This window comes from Lolium perenne, chromosome 4 (genome assembly GCF_019359855.2).
Source record: "Lolium perenne isolate Kyuss_39 chromosome 4, Kyuss_2.0, whole genome shotgun sequence".
Lineage (NCBI taxonomy): Eukaryota > Viridiplantae > Streptophyta > Magnoliopsida > Poales > Poaceae > Lolium > Lolium perenne.
Genome location: NC_067247.2, coordinates 166075776 through 166085273, shown reverse-complemented (window position 1 = coordinate 166085273; position 9498 = coordinate 166075776). Strand labels below are relative to the sequence as shown.

The 9498-nt window shown below is 47.1% G+C and overlaps 2 long non-coding RNA genes across 7 annotated transcripts in view; one reads left to right on the top strand and one right to left on the bottom strand.

Annotated features, from left to right (window-relative positions):
• The first annotated feature begins 4269 nt into the window (after positions 1–4269).
• LOC139830554 (uncharacterized) overlaps positions 4270–9498 on the top strand; it is a 90463-nt gene continuing 85234 nt past the window's right edge. The window contains exon 1 of the long non-coding RNA XR_011743013.1: positions 4270–4755. This is a non-coding gene — a long non-coding RNA (uncharacterized lncRNA). The remainder of the gene's footprint in view (positions 4756–9498) is intronic.
• Positions 5148–9498, bottom strand: part of LOC127294443 (uncharacterized) — a 90641-nt gene continuing 86290 nt past the window's right edge. For 4 of the 6 annotated variants that reach the window (XR_007846640.1, XR_007846641.1, XR_007846642.1 and 1 more), the window contains one exon: positions 5462–5802. This is a non-coding gene — a long non-coding RNA (uncharacterized lncRNA). Of the gene's footprint in view, positions 5392–5461; positions 5803–9498 lie in introns of those variants that run through there. The other 2 variants (XR_011743012.1, XR_011743011.1) reach the window with 2 other exon arrangements.

Below are 9498 nucleotides of genomic sequence, written 5' to 3'. Positions count from 1 at the left end.
GACTCCACTTCCAACCACCAGCACCACCTCCATCCAAGGAACCAGCGGCACAAGGCCCTCGAGATCCAGATCCGGCATGGTGGGCTGCACCGAGGTGAGGTGGAGGAGCTTCTTCAGATCTGGCGCCGCCAGCCACTGGAGCAGCCCCGCGCCACGACCAACATCCGCCGGAAACCTCGCCGCCCACGCGACCAAGATCCCGGAATGCATCCGCGCCCACCGCTCGCCGTCGGAGCCGGTGGCGCCTCACCAAGCAAGGCCGCCGCCTCGCAGTCCCGAGCCCCCGCCGAGGGAGCCGCCGGACAGGACCACCCGCACCAAACCGCCGACCAGAGCCAGCCATCGGAGAGGGGAGCCCGTCGAGCGGCCGCCTCAGCCATGGCGAGCCCGCCGTGGAGATCCTCCACTTAGCCACCGCAGGGGGAGCTGAGAGCTCAGATCCCCACCGCCCCTTCACCGGCATCGCGAGCATAGCCTGGAAGCGCCTCTGGGAGCGGCGGAGATGGGAGGGAGAAGGGAAGGGGGCGGCGGAGGCGCGCTAGGGTTTACCCTCCCTGGTCGCCAGTAGGGGGTGACGCGAGGAAGAGAGAAGGGGGACGAGTTTAGTTTGTTTGCCGAGTGCTTTTTGTTTTTCGAATGTGTGTATTTTCTCTTCTCACTTTTCTCCCCACTCTTGTTCAAAACCCTTAGAAATCCTGAAACGACACACTGCCGTCAGGTTAATGGCTTGACCGTTAGTTGCTGAGCGAGTGGGGCGCCAGGAAGAGTCTCTAGCGGGGTGACCTAAATGGTCCTGGTGCGTTCGAACCGGTCCGCGCTGAAAGGTGCGTGTGCATGCTCCAGCGGTGATCCAAATAGACTAATTCGTCCGGCGTGACCCATTCGTCCACCAAATTTGGGGACGTACTGCGAACAACATCTTAGCTGAAAGCCTTCACGGACCACTTGCACCGCCGTCTTAGCTCCCACGTCGGCATTGATGCGGATGGCGCTGGAAGCTGCACTGATATTGTTGGCCAGGGCTACTTAACGGGCCCAACGGCCGTCTCTCGTCCCCACTTCCAGCACCATCTCCATTGCTATAAAACCAACTGCCATTGCTAGAAAGCCACCAACCCCTGTGCCGCAGATCAAGATGCCGAAATGGCTCAAGAAGACCGCCAACGACCATGAGGAAGGGTCTTCGTCGGGCTGCCGCCGAGTCTCTGCCTCGCCGCAACCTTGCGCGCGTGATGCATGTAAAATACATACATGAACTTTGTACTTTATTAACACATATTCCCACATTTGCAACATATATCATGTTATTTCCATGTTTTATATTGATTTATGGGTATTTTCCAGTGATCCCCTTTATTTAGGTTATAACTCCGCAGAAGAGGAAAACCTGTTTTGTGTATTTTCACTTTCAAAGACCTATGTTGAGTCAAATTGAGCTAGGATTTCGGGGACGTTATTTTTTCATCAAGATAAGCACCTAGATCTCACGAGAGAGGCCTGGAGGCCCAAAATAGACCAGGTGGCGCGCCCATCAGGGGGGCGCCACCCAGGCTATTTTCACCGTCGACCGTCCAAATCATTTGATTCTTTCGCGAACCGACTTCTTTTGCCCTAAAAACCCCTATACATATGAGCCCCAAAGGTTTCCACTAGGAAGCACCGCAGAAACAAAAAAACACGAAAACAGAGGATGCAACAACGAAAATTGGAGGGGGAAACTCCGCCGGAGTCGCCGCCAGAGGGATCTCCACCTTCTCCAACGTCTTCCTCATCAACACCATGATCAAGAGGGAGTAGTCCACCTCTGGACTATGGATTTGTGGCAGTAGCTTGATCTATTTCTCTCTTGTTCTTCATAGATCTTAGTACCATATGAGCTGCCCAACATGATTATGGTCATATATGTAATTCCTATGTGGTGGATCTTTATTCTTACATACTGTGATATGAGATTGGAATTTGTTATGTGTAAGATGTATAGATAGATGCATTTTATGTACCCATTCTTAAATATTGGTTCTGATCCAACTTGTATGCAAGAACATGTGTGCGAAGATGTGTGTGTTAGATGGAGTAGCATGGTTTTAGTGATTGGATAGTGACAACAAACTCATGATCTATTATGGCTTTGCCTTTTCTTTTTCTACTTCGCTAGGTACAAAGTGCATACATGTGCTATGATCATCACGTGACATAAGTGATGATCTTGTTTGTTCAAGGTAGCATATTTGATATTGAAACATCATGTTAAAGTACTTATGGTTATGATCTGTTAATTTTTAATACAAGATTGCATGAAGTTTTCCTTTTCTTGTGAAATATAAGAGAAATGTGTTGTATCATCTCTACGTTAGGACGTGATGCATATGTGAATGATTATCAAACACATATTGAAGTTCCATCAATATTATCTCATTGATGAATTGCTATTATTTACTACAACTTTAAAGACAGAGTAGACAAGTGAACCCATGAATCCTGGTACAATTTTAATCATAAGAAATGCATTTTAATTGCATTTATCCTACTTTCTATTTGCACCAATATTTTAATCCAAAAATGCAATTTTTTTAGTTCACTTAATTTCACACAAAACTCATTTTTTTTTATCTCTTTACCTATTTTACTTAGTTTACTTAATTTGTTTAGTTTACTTTACTTGTGTTACCTCTTTTATTTACCATTACTAATACGAAACCTTGTGCTTGACAACCACACGGTGAAGTTTGAGACACAATGCATTACTTAATTTTGCAGGACTGCTAGAAGAAGAGGAAAGGATGCGACTCTTTCCCAATTCTCCGAGAGTTCGATATAAACCCTTAAGTCATCCTTGTGGAGAAAATTCTTCGCTGATACAACACTCTGCACTTGGAGTCCCAACGTCATTAGCGCGCCCGGAATTTTCGCCGCCTCCACAGGTGGCTGATTTCGTCGGGCCTCAAGCCACGCTCGCGGCAGCGCTCCAACAACTTCCCCAGCCGCAACGCAATAGGCACTATGTGTCGTTGCATGAGTGCCAACGCCAGTGAGCACGGGTTGACCCGTGCTGCCACCGCGACGTCTCCCTTCCCAAAGGATGGCACCTCAACAAGGGCAGGGTGCCCGTGCCGTCGGTGCCGATGGATGAGCCAGGAGATGTGCCACCGCATCCATCGATAAGACCGCTCCTATCTGCACACTGATTTCGGGCGTGGGAGCATGAGGCACGACGTGCGATCCGCGATGTGTGGGACTTTCAGCCCGACGAGGACGGCGAGGAAGAGGAACACGACGACGACGATGAGAACATGGAGGACAACAGGGTCTCCCGTTTTGGTGAAGCTGGAGGCGCTCGTCCCTGATGACTACGGCGAGGACACCACCATCGCCTGAGCCATGGAGCAGTCCAAGGCCGAAGAGGAGGTCAAGTAGTCCTGGTCAGGCCTACAACAGGTCGTCGAGCTCACGGCCATGGCAGCAGAGAGCAGACCACATAGCCTAGCTACCACCACTACCACCGCCACTACCGCTGCTGCCGCACGCAACTCCCCAAGCAGAGTAGGATGGCCAGATGGTGTCGCCTTCTCCTCCGCAACAGTACTTGCCGCCGCCGGCTCCGCCGCACTACATGCCACATCCGCCGCAACTCATGTCGCCGACAATCTTTGCCGGGCAGCAGGGGGCCGTGGATGCTTCCGCCCTTCATCGGCCTCGCTGCCGATTACGAGGAACTAGGAAGCATAGGCGCGGCGACACGCCGCGCCCGTGGTGGTAATCTACTCGCATATACAGTTAGGCCTAGTTGTTTTGGAGTGCACACTTGATAGTCTACATGGTATGTGCTTTTAGATTTGCTAGAAGTTGATTTAAGTAGACGATATATGAGTGACACCAGAGAGAAAGTTGCAGTATGTTATACACTGGATTACGGTGGCGTGTGTACATTGGATTACATGGTGGAGGCCACCTGACAGTGACACATTTTCTACTGCATAAAGCTAGAGGAGACGGTGCATGTTCCTGTTGGAGGAGGTGAGACGGCGTTGATTGATCTTTCTACCGGACATAGCCAGATGGTAGGTTCCAATTTTTATGCGGCCCATTTGCAGTGATATCATGGCCGAGTACATTAGTAAATTGGTGGCTCGCGTAACAGGCTACTACAGAAAAAGTTGGCCCATATTCTTTGGTTTGTAAGCAGGACAAAGTTTTTTTATTCTGCTCATATGCGGTTGGTCAGCTTCATCGGTTTCGTCTTGACGTCTTGTCATGTTCTCCTTATTATTGCTCTCTATCCAGAATGCTCTAGAGACCAAAATAGCAAGAAGAGGAGAGGCCAAGAAGGATGGGAAGGAGCGGATCATGGAGCAATTGCAGATCTTGCATGTGGGAGCTGCGAGAGGAGGAGAGACTGGGGTAGCAAGGAGATGGGGGAAGGCCAAGCTGGACTACTGGAGTTGCATGCAGGAGCTGCGAGAGGCTGAGAGATTGGGGCAGCAAGGAGATTGGGGCAAGGCCAAGCTGGACTGCTGGAGCGGGGCAACGAGAAGGCGGCATGGATAGTGTGCCGTGGCCAGATGATGGAGCTAATGTGGATCTTGCGTGCAGGAGCTGTAAGCAAAAGAGAAATGGAGAGAGAGAGGAAGTGAAGATGATCTAAGGAGCTTTGCATCGCCAATGTTGTCAGCAAGTTGTTGCCACAGCACCAGTCGGGAGATAGGAGCAGCTGACAAAACAGTTTGAGCAAGGTGTAGATTGAGGTGACATGGACGGGTATGCTTTTCTTGCTTTTCTAGTTATTGTGAAGCAACATATGCTAGAATCTGTAGTCATAGTATAACATAGTATAAATTTTGTTTCTATCCGTTGTTGCTAGGTGCTGAACCGTTTTCATATAGATCAGAACTAAAACTGTGGCACTAAGGAAACCAAGGAGCAAAATCTAGAGAAACAGAACAACTATAACACTCTGACATGTGCCACTGCTAACGGTTTGTAGGTGTGGCACCCCTGATATATTTGAATTTGATTGTAGCAGAACTAATTGGCTGTATCAATAACCAACCGAAGATATAAAGTAACATAGTATAATTCTCAGTACTTCTTAAGATGGAGACAACTCCTGTAGCATGATCATGTGCATTTGGTGGAGAGTAAATGAGTAATGTGCTCTGAACATGAATTTCCCAGTTGGTTGCTAAACAACAGAGCTACAAAATGAACCTTAAAAATATGGGCCTTCTGTTCTGAAGCCAGGAAGAAAATGTTACCCCTAATAGCAGCGTTGTCTCTTCCTGAAGCATACTTTAACTCTGAAATATAAATTAAGTTTGGTCATTTCCAGTGAAGCTTTTCTCTGGTAGCTTGGTTGATAATCAAAAAACTGGACGTTCCTAGGTAGAGGAAATCCTGTAGATGCAGTAGATCACTATAAAGTGGTCTTTCTGGAAAAATAAGAAGCGACAAAAATTGGGAAACATAAAAGAGTAACTCCTGATATATTTATTGACTGTAGACACATACAACAACAAACCGTACAGAGAACAAAACTGAAGAAGATAGTCTTTAATCGATTTCAGGGAACATAACTTGTGTAGAAAGGTACAGAAAACAGAGTACTGATTACATGGTTCTCCTATCTAGACTAAGTTCAGTATGTCTGTCAGGGATCCATCTCTCATAGATGGCATGAGCACTGAGAATCCATAACCATCAATTGCTGGTTTTTTAGCCGAGTCCTTGAACTTAAACCTTATTCTGCAATTAATATTGATTGGTTGGAGTTCTCCAAACTAAGCATCACTTAAAAGCTTACTATTCCTACATTTAGACATGAGATATCATCAGCAAATGGAGCTAACAAATATTCAATAATTGCCACTAATCTAAGTTGCAAGGTAGGGTTATGAAATTTTATACTTTAGGTTGACGGTGATACTTTTACTAATAGAGTAAGCAATGCATATGCCGAAACAATCAAGACTGTAGGGTTATGAAATGTTGTGCAAATCTAGTTCTGAAATCTCTTGTCAAATCAGGAGCAGCCTTCTAAATCCATTCTACAGACTCGATTATGTGCTTTTCCCATCATTGTGAAGAATATCCAATATTATTCAAGTAAATTCGAGAATTTTCTTTACTATGGTTGACTAACGTAGTGATGAAGACAACAAACTTGAACGAAAAATCTTCAAAAACGGTAGGGCATAAGTAAAACACAAATATTAATTGTAAGTTGACATTTCCTACTCAATCGTGTGGCAGGTAGTGACTACAGATTACTTGTTATCAATTTGTCGGCTTATAAAGTATTTGTGAAGGAGAAAGTTAATGTGGGCCAGCTGAATTCACATGTCTAACAACTATAATGACCCTACTTGCACGCTTCTACCTCAGTCCACCAAATATGACTATTAAGATCACTGTAAACTCTGAAGCTATATGCTGCAGTCTTAAAAGGATTTGAGGTTTTTTATGTGAGATTAAAGATGAGTTATGTCAAGCTTAAAATTAGACCTATGAAGCTATAGCATAATGAACCAATAAACTGGGTACAACAGAGACAATAAGCTGACCCCGTCCTCACAAAGATCGACCACGTTTTTTTCTCCGCTGACTGGGATGAGGCCTTCCCAGATGCATACCTTCAGGCCATCACTTCGGCTTGCTCGGACCACGCCCCGCTGCTCCTCCAGGGCTCTGTCGCCAATGTTAGGAAGCCATCCTTCAAGTTCGAGGAATTCTGGTTGGGCATGCATGGTTTCAAGGAGATCGTCGCTTCGACCTGGACCAAGAATGTTCAAGCACAGGACCCCATTCGCCGAGTACATATTAAGTTGTCTCGTGTGGCCAAAGCCCTCAAGATTTGGCAACGGGATTGCGTGAGTGATCTTCGCACGCAAATTTCTACGGCTAAAGACATCATCTGGCGCCTTGATCAGGCTGAAGAGGCGAGGATCCTTTCGGATGAAGAGAGGGCGCTACGTTCACAGCTGAAGTCTTCCTATTTGGGGTTGCTGGCCATCCAGAAGATGAAGTTGAGGCAAAGATCGAGGCTCACTTGGATCCGGCTGGGAGATGCGAATTCCAAGCTTTTCCACTCCAGAGCTAATGGCCGTCGCCGCAAGGTCCACATCCATACTCTCAACACCGCTTCGGGAGCCGCTACCACCAAGGAGGACAAGGAAGAGGTGCTTCTTGCTCACTTTAAAAGCATCCTGGGCACTAAGGCGGCTAGGCATGTTAGCCTCGATTGGGAGGGTCTGCAGTACCCCTCCCACGACCTCTCGGACCTCGACAACCCGTTCAGCGTTGAGGAGATCAAAGATGCCATTTTCTCTTTGCCCTCTGTCAAAGCGCCGGGCCCGGATGGCTTTATTGGCGCCTTCTTCAAATCGTGCTGGGACATCATCCACCATGACATCTCTACGGCGATTATTCACATGGCCAATCTGAGAGGGGGGTGCGCTGATCTCATCAACTCCGCCAACATCATTCTCATCCCCAAGAAGCCGGATGCCGCCTCCGTCTCGGACTATAGACCGATCAGCCTCATCCACAGCCTTTCCAAGGTTTTCTCCAAGCTTATGGCTAACCGACTCGCGCCGGTCCTGCGGAACATTGTCTCTAAGTGCCAGAGCGCCTTCGTAAAGAAGAGAAGCATCCATGACAACATCCTGCACGTCCAGAACCTCATCAAAAAGCTGCATGCCTCTAAGACCCCGTCTCTGTTCTTAAAGCTGGACATCTCCAAGGCCTTCGACTCCGTTGGTTAGGCTTACCTCCTGGAGATGATGAGAGCTTTGGGGTTTGGCCAGATCTGGAGAGATTGGATATGCCTTTCGCTCGCCTTTGCAACCTCGAGAATCCTTCTCAACGGTGAGCCTGGAAAGCCGTTCTCGCACGCCAGGGGTTTACGCCAAGGGGATCCGCTGTCGCCCATGCTGTTCATCTGTGGTGACCCTGCATACCACTGCATGTTGTAGTATGCCAGTCGTTGATATAACATTCACGAAGTACCAATCCGCAAATATTACATCCCTCAGAGTAGTACAACAGAACATAGCAGGTCCATAACTCATTCATTTATTATTACAAACCATATATACATATCATCTCGAAGTTCCTCCTGGGTCCAAAGAGGAATACTCCTGGGTTCGAGGTGAACCCAGCTTAGCTTACAACATATATGTCTTAGTAAGTTGTACATTTATTCTTATCGAGCAGTTAAGTACTAAGTGTTCGTACTGCTCGACTACTACTACTATCAGATTAGTCTACGCTTGTTCTCCTCCGGAATCCTCCCCGGTTCCGTAGACGATGAGGTAATCCACTCCTTCTACACCTCCGGAGAGGTCTGGCTCTTCATAGCAGACTTCTTCTGCTCCTCCCTGGTTGTCGGTGTCCTCCTCAAGATGATTCAGGCAATCTAAGCAGGGGATTTAAGAGTGGTATGAGTACGAGCGTACTCAACAAGTTCATTATAGAAAAGAGGTGTTTAATGCACTAGCTACGATATCAGACCAAAAAGTCTAATACCAGTGCAGGTTTTGATAATCATTTCTTCAAAAGGTTGCTTTTATCAATAAGAACTATGTCCGTCAGCCTTCACCGGTTTACTAGAACTTCATGGAGTTCCTTTCCGGCATCGTTCGCAGTTCCAAACCCGGAACAGGGAGTGACAGGTCACGATTCATTACACTCTGCAGAGGTGTGTTGCTTTACCCATAAGAGATCTTAACCTTGGTGCCAACCGGGCAGCTTTCCCGTCCACACTTCCTTTGGTGTGAGGCCCGGTATAAGGTCTTAGCCAATCATATTCCTCCGCTACCTCGCACACCCACCCTTTGTTGCAAATCCGACCTTGGGTCCTCGCCGGGCTATATCACTTGGATATCTTCCGACCTCGACAACTACCAAGTCGCAACCATGGTCCTTCGTCGACCAATGCAACCCATCATAGACCGCATTACCGTGGGGAATTAGAATGGGATCCCCACCCCACCGCTTGTCCCTCGAGATCAAGTGTCTACGGCAAGCGCATCCGTTGATGTACGAGAGGTGGAAATACAATTGACTACTCCGTCCCACTCCAGATCTTATGGTTAACACGAGTTTTACGGCACAAGAATCACTGGACGACATTTGTTGTTTAATCCTAGATGGATATAAACCCATTGCAATGGAACCTTCACCATGTCAACACATTCCATGGTTCCATTGCCAACCACATAGTCATATTCATAGTTATGAAAGTAATACTTTTGCTTTTTATGCAAGAGTGATAAGTATAATACTTTGCAAGTAATTTGGTAAAAATAATCAAATGACATGAGCAAGCGATGAACTTGCCTGAAGACTGCAAAGTGTTGCAGTTCGAAGGTGTGGACTGACCCTTGTCCTCTGTTGCTGAAAAATAGCATCATTGTCCGATAAGGGCAATGGTTAAAGAAGCAATTATGCATGGTTCAGTTTTTTTAGGGTTTGTTTTCCCCCTTTCCGATGTCTTATCATAAG